At 38.4% G+C, this 12,850-nt stretch overlaps 1 protein-coding gene across 4 annotated transcripts in view; it reads left to right on the forward strand.

Moving 5' to 3' along the window:
* The window catches only part of FXR1 (FMR1 autosomal homolog 1), a 62,968-nt gene that overhangs the window by 14,292 nt on the left and 35,826 nt on the right, over nt 1–12,850 (forward strand). The gene's annotated exons all lie outside the window — the stretch shown is intronic.

Here is a 12,850-nt window from a genome sequence, read left to right on the forward strand (position 1 = left end):
TAGCCTCACTTTTTAAAATATCCTCACTTTCACAATAAATATCTACTGGAGTTCCTGATCTCAAGGAACCTTAGACTCACTTTTCAACTTTAATGGACTGACCCTACAGTTTTTCCACTACCTACTGCCATCTTTTATAACTTTGTTGTATTCTTTCCTCAACCTTGAATCTACCTCTGCTATCTTTTGCAGCTTTGGGGGGAAACTCAAAACTTAGCCCTGGCCCAACTGCAAAAAAAATTGCTATCTAATCTCTTAGATATCCACATCTGCTCAATGACAATTCTTTTATTTTTCCCCAATTGTTACTATGAAACACTCTTGCACCTACTTTTCTAATTTAGTTCCTAAGGCAACACTACTACTCCTTCCTCTTTCAGCAGATAACTTCGTCTTGACTGAGGAAATCAAGACCATTCTATATTTAGGGTTGCCTCTTAGTTTCTCTGGCTCAGATCACATCTTCACTCCCTGCTGATTACTACCCCACTAACCTTGCTAGTGTCTGGAACCTCAGGTCCAGTGCTTTATCCGCTGTACTACTAGCTGCTTCTTTATACAGACTGTTTAGGGCTGTCATTTGTTGGCTCTGGTCTGCCTTATTTTACATTTCTCCCCTTCAGGAACTGTTTGAGTCAAGCTATTATTAATAGTTTCTCAGAATTCAGAATTCTAGCTTGGTTGGAGAGGGGGGATTTTTTTTTTAAAGTATTAACTTTCCACTTATTTTCCTTTCTTCCCCCTCTCATAACAAGTTAAGCAAAACAAATTATCGGCATATTGCCCGGCACTCTTTCTGGAGGTATCAGTCTGCCTTTTCCCTGGAGCTGTTTTCTATGCACTTCCTTCTCATGTCTTGCTTTCAGAATTCTTGTGCTGCTTGAGGGTCAGTTCAGGTATCACACTCTCAGCTGTATAACTCTCCTTCCTCTCCAGTAGGCTCTCTTTCAAATTACCTTATTTATCTTTGTATTCATGTTTCACTCTCCAGTCAAATACTAGCTTTCTGAGGGCCTGGGTGTGTTTTTATTTTGTCTTTTCGTACCCATTGTCTTGCAAAAAGCGACTTGAACAATGTTTGAAATGAAATTGACTCCCCCATTTTTGGTCAGTCGACAAGTAAGTACCTACTGCATCCCCTGCCACAGGAGCTAGGTGCTGGGGATACAAAGAAAAGCTAGTAGGATAATCTCCTGCTCCAGACAGGGAGAGGGGTGGGGGGAGGTAATGATAATATTGATTTGGAATTTTAGTAGTCACAACGAAGAGCTTGACAGCTTTGACCTCAGTTCCTGGCTTTTAAACTTCCACCACTCCACACCAGTTTTGCCATATTTAATTGCAAGATTAACTAATTGCATTCTTCTTTCTAACCACATTTAGGTTTTACAACTCTGTTGGGACTGTTGATTCCTTGAACCATCACTTTCAGTCCGTCTCCTCCTCCATGTAGACTTTTGCTTGTTTTTATATTTAGCCTTGAAGGTCTAGTGTGCCTCTTGAATGAGCAACTAGTGAAATATTTGTTATAGAATCCCTTGACCAGCAGATAATTGATCTGACTTTGTCCTTCACTAAGAAGATTTGAGGCCATCTAATGTGAGTTTTTTCTTGTTTCCTCCATTCTTCCAACCCTCCTGGCCTGTGAATCCTTATCTCCTGTATTATCCATTATCAGATTTCTCAGTTTCTGCTTTAGGGCTGCTGATCCTTCCTGGAGAAAATGTGAAACTTTAGTTATCCTGGGCCTCTCCATGTACCCCACAATGACCTAAGCCTATTTAACTGAGAAGAATGAGACCATCAGACATGACCTTCCTTAGTTTCTTTCTTAAACTTCTTTAGCTTTCCTCCCACCCTCTAGAATGATTTCTAATCACTGAGACTCGCTTGTTAGAATATCCTCTAGGCTCCAAGACCTTTCTTTAGAGGCAGCTAGGCAGCTCAGTGGGTAGAGCAAAAGGATCCAATGAGACCTTACCTCAACTGTGAGATGGGGATAGTAAAATAGCACCTGACCCCCAGGGTTGATGTGAGGATCAAATTATATATTCATAAAGCACTTGAACAGTTTCTGGTGCAGAGTACATACTTAATAAATTCTTGTTTCCTCCTTTCTACAGAAATAATCACTCCAAATACAACACAGAAATATCAGCCCAGACATAGATTTTTTGGCGATCTCAAGTACTGTTCAGGCTCTTTCTCATTTTCATTGCTAAATTTGTTGGTAGAAAAAAATCTTTTTTTTTTTTTTAACTTGAAAGCTTTTTATTGTAGGTGGGGTGGAATAGCTGGACACAGTTTAGATGGTTCCAGTTTTGTTGGCAGCATCTAACAGCATCATAGTCTGGAGCAAGTTGGACATAGGCCTTCTTCCCTCCATCAGGCCAGAGTGCATATTGACCTTGGCCACGTCGATGTCATACAGCTTCTTTACCATTTGCTTGATCTGATGCTTGTGGACCTTGATGTCCACAATGAAGAAACTAGGGTGGTGTTGTCCTCAATCTTCTTCACAGAAGACTCAGTCGTCAAGGGGAACTGAATGATGGCATAGTGATTAAAAGTGTGATTTTCGAGGGGCACTTTGAGGAAGGTATTTGGGCTGCCTTCGAAGTCTTAGTGTCTTGGGTCCCTGGAAGGTGGGGGAGGTTCAGATGTTCTCTTTGTGGCTATAGACACTCTTCAACACCATCTTCTTAGCCTTCAGGGCCTTAGACTTGGCTCCTATCTTGGGTGGGGGGGGGGACGACAACAATGGCTTCTTTCTTCACCTTTGGCACCATCATGAGGGAAAGGGGGACAAATATCTTTCCCTGGTGCCTTCATTACCTTACTAGCCACTAATCTCCTTATATAACCCTTGGCTGTGGAATACCTCCTAGCATGCTGTTCACCCATGACCTTCAAATCAGCTATTCTCGAATTACCTTTTTATAAATTATTTCATTTTTTAATTTAAATTTTTAAACTTTATTCAGTTTTTACTATTCTAACTAGTCTTTTGTTGGCATCACATTCTTTTCTGAATATCTTCTTCCCTATTTCCATACATAGGGAGCAAAGATTCAAAAAGATAGAAGTTAGAAAACCAACATGAATAACAATTATTCTTCAGGGTTAAACTTGGTCTTTATAATCACATTTTATATTCATTTTATAGTCTTTATTTTTACATTGCTGTAGTCATTGTGTGATTTGTTTTCCTCTTGATGCCTACTTCAGTCTTTATCAGTTATCTTTCTCTTTTTTGAATTCTTCACATTTGCCCAAGCTATACTCCATTTTTTTCTTTTTTAATATTTTTTTTCCTCAATTAAATGTAAAAATAATTTTAAAATACTCCATTCTCACTGGATACCTACTTGAATTTTTTTTTTTTTTTGCTTCTACAAAATTACTACTATGAATGTTTTTGGTATAGATGAGGCCTTTCCGTCTTTGACCTACTTGGGTTATGTGTCCAGGAGTGGGATCAAAAAAAGTTTGCATGTTTTAGTCACTTTTTAAAACATAATTACTGATTGTTTTCCAAAATATTTGGAATAACACTTGACCCCATTAACAATGTATTTGAAAAGATCTTCCCCTTCTCCCATCACCTGTTTTCTTACTCTTCTCCCTCCCCCCCCCCCCAAAAAAAAAGCTTTATAATTTCATGTAACAATAATACCTACACTGGCCTTTGTGATTCTTATCCCTTATTTGGTTAAGAATTCCACCCCTGGCCTCCAATAGCCTTTTTTTCAGACCTTATCCTCTCTCTGCCTCTGCAGCTTTTGGCATAGTGGACTACTACTCCTCATTAGATAATTTTTTCATCACTTGATTTCAAAATATGCTCTGTTTTCTCTGTTCCTGAACTTCTCAATTGCAATTAAAATCATAGTGATACGAGAAATTCCTGGTCAAGTTGATCCTCTTTACATGCTTTCTTGAGTCACCACAGGCAAGGTTATGTGGCCTTCATATTTTGGAAGTTCAGAAAATAAATTTTATCATTTGGCTTGTGATCCAGCCTGTCCTGGGGGCTGATAAGTACTAATCAAACTTATAATAATAGCAGCTTAAATGTATATAATGCTTTGAAATGTTTTTCTTTACAATTTATTACTTTATTAAAGATTCATATCTAGCAAGAGAATTACTTTTGAATATTTTTGTGAGGTTATTAACTCTTGAGGTTCAGGGGATTTTTTTTAGATAGGGCAATAATACGTGTTTTGTTATTCTAGGCTGTCAGAGACAGCTGGAGCTGGGGACTGCAAACTTTGTGATCCATTGTAGTCTGGTTGAGGTCCAAGTCTGATCACTGCCCTTTGGGTTTTGAGCAACAAGCTTGTGGATTTACCTTGTTGGATGTTCCAGTAGACTGCAGTTGAACTAGGCCTCCATTAGACATTTAGAAAGCTTTGTAGGCTTCCCTTTGGTCTGAAATTCCTGCCATGGTTATTCTGCTGCTAGCTTCAGACTGAGGTGGAAGTTGGAACTGAGAACACTCTGCTCCTGGAGTCAGTCATACATCTGCTTGCATGAAGTTGCCCCTTACTTTGGAACTCCACTTCAGGTCTCCTCCTCATTCTTTCCTAGCTCTCTTACCTGGAAGTAGGTAGTGAGGGACAGAACTGCCAGTTAGAGCTTGTTCCTGTACCCTCCACAAGTTCAGGTCCCTTTATGCTGCATCAGAGGGACCTCTTTTTGCTCCAGTGTATAGCTTCTTCCTGCATTGGAAAATGCCCCTTTCCATGGGCTTCTGCCTAGACCTGTCTCCCTTAACACCTCCCCTAGGCTGGAAAACAAATCTCACAGGCACCATTTCCCCACCCCATTTTAGAAACTCACTTTTATGACAAGATGCTCTTAGGTGTGATATGTTTCAGTGTAGTTATCTTTATCAAAAGTTTGTAATACACATGAAAATAGCCAGGGGATATACATTAGAAGTTTATGCTTTCACTGTCTGGTAGGGCTACAGACTGACTTGGCTATACTCTATCTTAACCGTCATCTTCAAAGACCTAAGACTTTGAAATTCCCTTCTATGATCCCAGCCACATATATAAAAATGCAGTGTACAATATACCTTGTAATATAATGTATCTTCTTAGCCCATAAAGAGAAGCAGAGGCAAAGACAACCTGTTCAGCTAGATCAGGAAAGTATCGCAAGAACAACATAAATACTGGTTGTTAATACTTTTTATTTTTTAAACCAGACCTATGGTTTCCTCTCCATAGGACACTGTCAGTGAGGAACTTCTTCGAGCAATAGTTTCAGTTTAGCACTTTTTTGGAGACTGTGGCCTGACTATTCTGTGCTCCCCAGAGAAGTGTTTAAGTGACTTGTCCATTGTCACATAGCTGTCTTGTCTTAAGCGGAACTTGAACCCAGATCTTCCTGACACCAAGGCCAAGAATGCCCTATAAGACACCTGAATGGCCAATAAATAAAGCTTTTGCTTGAAGGTTTCTGGTGAGGGGAAATCATCTCCTGAAGCTCACTAAATTTTGTGATAACTTTTTCTAAATTCTGTTTTCTCAGGCTATACAGTTAATATGTCCTTTCAAGTATTCTAGAGGATAAAATTACTTAATTCCTTCATCTGATCAAGTCTCCTTCCCATCTTGGTCATAATTTTCTATATTTTCCCTCAGCCTGTCAGTGTCTTTCCTAAAATGTGTTGACAATTAAACATGATATTCCCCATGTGATGTGACCAGGACCAATTTAACGCCTTTACTTTGAATGCAGCAGCCTAAGATATGGCTTTTTTTTTTTGAGGGGGGAATTGGGCAATTGGGGTTAAGTGACTTGCCCAAGGTCACACAGCTAGTAAGTGTGTCAAGTGTCTGAGACTGGATTTGAACTCGGGTCCTCCTGACCCTGGTGCTCTACTCACTGCGCCACCAGATATGGCTTTTCTGTTGTTGGTTTGGTGAATGCCCTAGAATTCACCTGGTTTGGGGGGGGGGGTGGTTTGGACAAATAGTTGTCTAGGAGTGGCTTTCCTTATGTTTGATTATATTTGTGAGGCTTTTTTTTTTTTTTTTTTTTTTTACCCAAATGTAAGACTTGGGTGTTTGTCCTTGTTTAAACTACATCTTGATGGATTTGGCCAAGTGCTCTAGCTTGTCAAGATCTTTTTAGAGCTTAACTCACAGCACATTAACAATCTTCACTGATTTATGTCATGTCCATGCTTTTATTGAAATCAGTGGTTTAAAAAAAAAACAACTCGAAACAACACAGAACTGAGCACAGATCCCTGGTGGAGATTTCTCAAGGTAACATCAGGTTTATTGAATGATTTGAAAAGAGCCCTGGATTTGGAGTCACATTTACTACTAGTTGGGCCTTGAGCATGTCACCTACCTGACTATAAATGAATGACTAAAATGTGAGAGCATTGGACCAGAAGAACTCTGGTCGAGCCAGTAAACTAGTTCCAAACTTATCCAACTGAAATTATCCAGCCTACATCACCACATTTTTTCCAAAAGAAAACATCAGTCTTAAATGCTCTGCTAAAATTTACACATACTAAAACTAGAACACCAATCTAGTGACAAAAAAAATGAGGTTAATCTGACATCCACCTGTTAATGATAAAGGCTTTGTGATCACCGCTTCTTTATCTAGGTGTTAACTAACCATCCCTTTGATTAACAGCTCTAGAATTTTGCCAAATTAAGCTCAATATAATTGAAAGACTGTTTCTTTCTTCTCTTCTTGTCTTTCCTTCTCTCTTGTCTTTCCTCTCACAAATACAAAGAGGACAGGGTTATGTAGGATTAAGAAAGCACTGGATTTCTTTTCAGAAGACCTGAGTTTGAATCTAGGTCTTTATGGTTTTGAATTTGGGGCAAGTTGCTTTTATCTGGAGCCTCACTTTCCCCATTTCTGAAATGAAAGGACTTGAACAGGTGGTCTCAATTTTATAATTAGGTAATTATTAGACACCTGATCCAATCTATAGCTGGAGAAAAAATTCCTTCTAGAACATATACTGGACCTGTCTGACCCTTGCTTGAGTCATCAATCTTTACTCAAGGGCTTCTAGTCAGACAGTGTCTCTTTGATTGCACCTGGATCTTGTCTCCCTCAATTTTGATCTGTCACTGTCCCCTGTCCCTTACCTCTTTCCTCCCTTGCTCTTATCACCTTCCCCTTTGATTTTGTCATTTGTAAAATTAGGGACAATGATAGCAACTACCTTACAGTGTTGTTCTGAAAATAAAATGAGATAAAGATAAAACACTTTGCATAACCTAAAGATCTCTACACATGCAGTTAAGATGAAGATCATGACTGCTCTAATAGTGTCTGCTACCTCCCTTTACCAATGAAATCACAAATCTAGACCTGTCTCTTTCTCCTATAAATCTATTGCTTCTTATGAGCCCCTTTTCACTGCCTTTGACTTGTTTATGGTGTGTGCTCAGTGGTATCACAGGTACAGAAGTTCAGGATTAATTCAATCACTTTTCTCTGTTGTTTTCCAAAAACAGTTGGACCAATTCAGAACTCAACCAAAACCAACATTTAACTTTAAGCAAAGTGTGGCATTTTAATTTAATGTTTGCTGCAGAATCTAGCACATTGTTTTGCCTCATTTTTACTCATTCTTCCTCTACCACCCTGCCCCCCAAGAAGACATACTATTGGGGGCAGCTAGGTGGCACAGTGAGTAGAGCACCAGCCCTGGAGTCAGGAGGACCTGAGTTCAAATATGGCCTCAGACACTTGACACACTTAGTAGCCGTGTGACCTTAGGCAAGTCACTTAACCCCAATTGCCCTGTCTTTCCCCCTCCAAAAAGCCAAAAAAACCAACAAACAAAAAGACATACTGTTACAGGTTAGAAAGGGAGAAGTCCTAATGGGTCCTGTTAGGGCTTGATGGATGCTAAGGAAGTTTGACTCCTTGGTAGGACTGTTTATGGCTTGAAAATGTGTTTGTGTTATAGCTGTGGGGGGCTTAGAAAGAATTAAACTAGCTTTTAAAACTTCCTTTTTCCTTTCCTCCTGAGTCTTTCCATGAAACCCTAAGGCAGAAACCAAGAAAAGAAGTCCAAAAGGGTAAAAAAAACTTTGAGGAGTCCGAGTTTATTTCTTGACCGGGCATTGAGATAAGCAGTTTCTCGTGGAATTCTACCTGTCATTAACATAAACGTTATCAGTCTAGAAAAATTAGATATTATGTGACCCCGTCAGTAAGCATTGACTGAGTATCAGACTCTGTGCTGCTGCTAGAATTAGAGATGCAAAGACAAAAATAAAAGTAATTGTTCACAACTGATCCAGCCATTTTGGAGAGCAATTTGGAACTATGCCCAGAGGGCTATAAAAATGTGCATACCCTTTGACCCAGAGATACTACTTCTAGGGCTGTGTCCCAAAGAGATCACAAAGTGTGAAAGGGACCTGTATGTACAAAAATATTTATAGCAGCTCTTTTTGTGGAGGTAAAGAATTGGAAATCAGGGGGATGCCCATTAATTGGGGAATGGCTAAACAGGTTGTGGTATATGAATGTAATGGAATACTATTATGCTATAAGAAATGAGGAGCAGATGGACTTCATAATAACCTGGAAAAACTTAGGTGGTCTGATGCTGAATGAGGGGAGCAGAACCAGGAGAACATTATACACAATTACAGACACATTGTCTGTGATGACTAACTTTGATAGACTTAGCTCTTCTCAGCAATATAAGGTTCAAAGACAGCTCCAAAAGACTCATGATGGAAAAAGCTATCCACATCCAGAGAAAGAATTATGGAATCTGAATGCAGGTCAAGACACACTGTTTGCTCTCCTTTTTTTTTTTCCTTCTGTTTTGGTTTTGTTTCTTTCTCATGATTCATTCCATTGGTTATAATTCTTCTTTACAACTTGACTATTGTGTAAATAAGTTTAATATGAAGGTATACGTAGAACCTATATTGGATTACATGCTGACTTGGGAGGGAGGGGGGAGGAGAAGGAGGGGAAGAAAATTTGGAACTCAAAAACTTGTGGAACTGAGTGTTGTAAACTAAAAATAAGAAAAATAAATTAAAAAACAAACAAAAAAGAAGAAAGTAATTGTTCACAGAGAGCAGATTTGTTATCAACAACAGTCCAGGACATCAATGCAGTAGAAGTTAAATGACTTCTTTGCCTAGTCACAGAACCTAGTTGTGTGACTTTTCTGGTTCATTGTTTTGCCATGTCAAGTCTCAACTGTTTATAAATGATACATACCCTCCATATGATGCCCAAAAAGTTTTTTCTTTTAAGTTTTTAAAGCAGCCCCTCCCATGTTTGCCATACCGACTTAGGAATCCTGGTTTCATTGAAAAACCCCTTTCTCAATTAGAAAAAAAAAATAGAACGTTTTTATTTAAAAGATGATACCATTTATATTGTGTGCGAGTGCAAACACAAATTTTTCAGCATCTTACTTCCAAATGGGTAGTTCTAGAGTTGGGGAATGAAGAGGGGGAAATTTGGATAGTCTCATAATAAAATGGATTCTTAAATTTAGTTTGTAGCTAATTCTTTCTTCAAGAAATATTTTCAGATAGGTAGACCAAGAATTATAATGAGGTTGATAATGCTAAGTACTACAAGAAAGTTGCCAAGTTCAGAGGAAATAGAAGACTTGTTGGTAAGATCTGAAAGTAGAATCTAGAAAAGTTTTTTGAGGGATATATTTAACCTGGTCTGAGGAATGGTTAGAAGAGTGGCAGTGGATTTTCAAATGGAAGATGTCTTGCAAAGACTTAGGAAAACTGAAAGACTTGTCTAGAGATTGGACTATAGATGGAAAGACATATCATTGTTAATTTGTGCAGGAGGCCTTGAATTGTAGGCTAAGAAGTATCATTTCTTCCAGCACAGTTAATAACCCATTACATTCATTTCTGTACTTTGTTTAGCCGTTTCCCTAGTGGATGGGCATCAGCTTTATTTCCAATGCTTCAGTACCATGACACCTATAGTTTCTGATTTCCCTTATCATCTCTTCCTCCTTTAGTTCCACTTCTACTTTGTAGAAATGGTTTTAGGTGACTCCTTGCAGTGCCTTCCAGCTCTAACTATTCTGTTATTTGATGGTTGGGGGTGGGCAACAAACATTTTATTAAGTGCCTACCATGTGCCATGAACTGTGCTAAATGCTTAACAGACTTAGTTGTGAGATAGATGTAGAACAAGTGTGCATTTGTGATAATTTTTTGCTGGCTTGCGCATCTTCATAATCAAGCTGTTCCCCTAATTCAGCCCCATCTTACCTCTTTCAAGAATTATTGCAATAAGTCCCCTAATTCTTTGCTTTGCCTCAAGTATCTTCCATCTCCATTTCCTACAAACTAAGCTATCAGTGATGTTCTTAAAGCACAAGTCTGACCTTGTCATTCCCCTTTCCACACACAGCCATTGGAGAAGGGATCCTGGAATTTAAATACCCTCTTCACAATCCAGACTTGAACCTACCTTTCCACGTTCTTTGGTCTGTCTGAACTGAAATCCAATCTCCCTTCTTAGGTCTTCCCCATCTGCTAGGCCTTCCCCCCAGAATATGCTTCCAGTCCTTTGTTTCCTTCAGTATTCACATCAAATCTTTTACAGGAGGCCTTTTCTGACTCCTGTATTTCCCCCTTCCCCCCATTTTATCTTGTGGGTTTTCCCCACTTAATATCTTAGTGTTTGTAGTATGTTATATATCAACAAAAAGACAAGCATGTTGAATTGGTATTTTAGAAAACATTTCAGAAAACTAAATCTATGATACTGAAAAATTAATGGTTTTATTTTAGGCACTTTAAATTTATTACAAAAGTTCTTTAGCAGCACACATTTAGCCATTATTAATCAAGTGAATTGGTTCAGTATTGGCAATAGTTTATTAGTCTACTGACTTTTAAGTCACTTTTGCATATACTCATGAACCTATTCTCTAATTTTTAAAATTATACTTAGGCCTTGTATTTTTGGTTTTGCACATGTTTTATATTTTTCTATATATTTCATCTAGGAAAAAAATCACGTTTAATTTAAAAAAACCCGACCGAAGAGCCCCACAGTTATCAAAACCTTCAGGTATTGGGGAGGTTTTGTTCTTGTGGAAGGGTGGTTTGTTTTTACAGAGAAATAAGTCAATGGAACAGACTAGATAAGGGAGAATCAGAAACTATGGAGAATAAATATATAAGAAAAGTAAAGAGAAATGTGCGTGCGCATGCTTTTTCCTCCCATAGAATGTAATGTAAGCTCCTTGAAGATTGAGACTTTTCATTTTGATTTTTTTTTCATATTTCATGACACATAGTAGAGATTAGATACATGCTTGCTGCTCATATGATTAGGTTGTCTCTTTCAGCCACAGCCTGTCTTCTTACTGCCTGTGAGGGATACTGAAATGTAGCAACAGGCCTCGCTATGAGAAATTTAGTCTAGTGGGAGCAAGACCATGACTTCAGACTATAATGTGAAAGAACAGTAAGGGAGATAGGAAGGTACTACACCTTTTTTTTTTGTAAGTTGCATTTGTTCATCCTTGAATTATGATCAGAAACAGTTTTGTGGACAAAGTTGGGAGTGGTAGAACAAGAACACGTTGGAGAAAAGAGAGAACATTATGAACCTGGCCAGGGATGTAGAAAATGGCATATTACGTTGGGGAATATCTGATATTTTAATGGTAGAATAACTTCATGTAGGGGTGGGGTACTGGTTGGGGGAGAGAGAGGAAGCCTACCAGTTGAAGCCATAATTTGGAGGTGTTGACTAAGCAGTTTGGCTTCTGTTGAATTAGTCACTTTGAAGAGAAACATGCAAAAAGTTCAGTTAACTATACTAGATTCAGGATAACTAAAATATGATGGGCATTGAAAATTTTTATTGACTTTTTTTTTTGCATTGCATTTCTCAGTGATTTTTGCAGTATTCCATACCTTCAGACCACTTATCAGTTGGGTAGTGGTCATTTACATATACACACATACATAATTTGCTTATATATCTGGGATACCTCAAGCCCTTATTAGAGAAGTTCGATAGAGAAATGTTTTTCCCTTCCACCACTTCCCTTTATTATCCTAATATTCACTTTAATAATTTCTTATAGGATGGTGATATTCCACTATATTTGTATACCAAAATTTTCTTAGCCATTCCCCAAGTGAATGGGCAACTACTATGTTACAAGCTCTTTACTACTACTAAAAGCACTGCTATAAAATTTTTTTTATTGATCTCTTTGGGATAAGTAACTAGCATATGAGCCAAAAGGGCTTGGATATCCAGAGTGGTTTAAACATTTCACAACTCCACTAATTGTGAGTGCATTGGTATGGTGTACCAGGGTTTTTTTTTCCTCCTTTCGTCTTCGACTAGTTGCGTTCCTTGTGCTAGATGGCACCAAGATCCTGTGCTGAGTATCACCTTCTCTAAACCTCCATTATACTGTAAGCTCCTTGAGGGCAGGGACTGTCTTATTTGTAAGACGTAAATGTAAGAATCTTACACAAAATTCGTTGCATAGATTTTAGTGCCACTAACCTTTCCCCCCAGTCAGTTTCACTTTATTGATTTTTGCCCTTTCAGAAGCTTTTCCATTTTAGTCCTAACCATTATTGTGAAAAACGCCTGACCTGGTTCTTTTCTGATTTTCCTATGGTTTGACTTTTTAAATATTTTGGTCACATCCATATTTAGATTATTACGGTACATGGGTTAAGATGTTTGTCCACACCCAATTTCTAACAGACTGCTCTTCAATTTTCACTGTACTTCTTGTCCATCGTCTTAAAATATTCGACGGACTCTCATGTGGAAGGTGGATTAGACTGTCTTTTTGGTA

This window comes from Trichosurus vulpecula, chromosome 4, assembly GCF_011100635.1.
Source record: "Trichosurus vulpecula isolate mTriVul1 chromosome 4, mTriVul1.pri, whole genome shotgun sequence".
NCBI lineage: Eukaryota > Metazoa > Chordata > Mammalia > Diprotodontia > Phalangeridae > Trichosurus > Trichosurus vulpecula.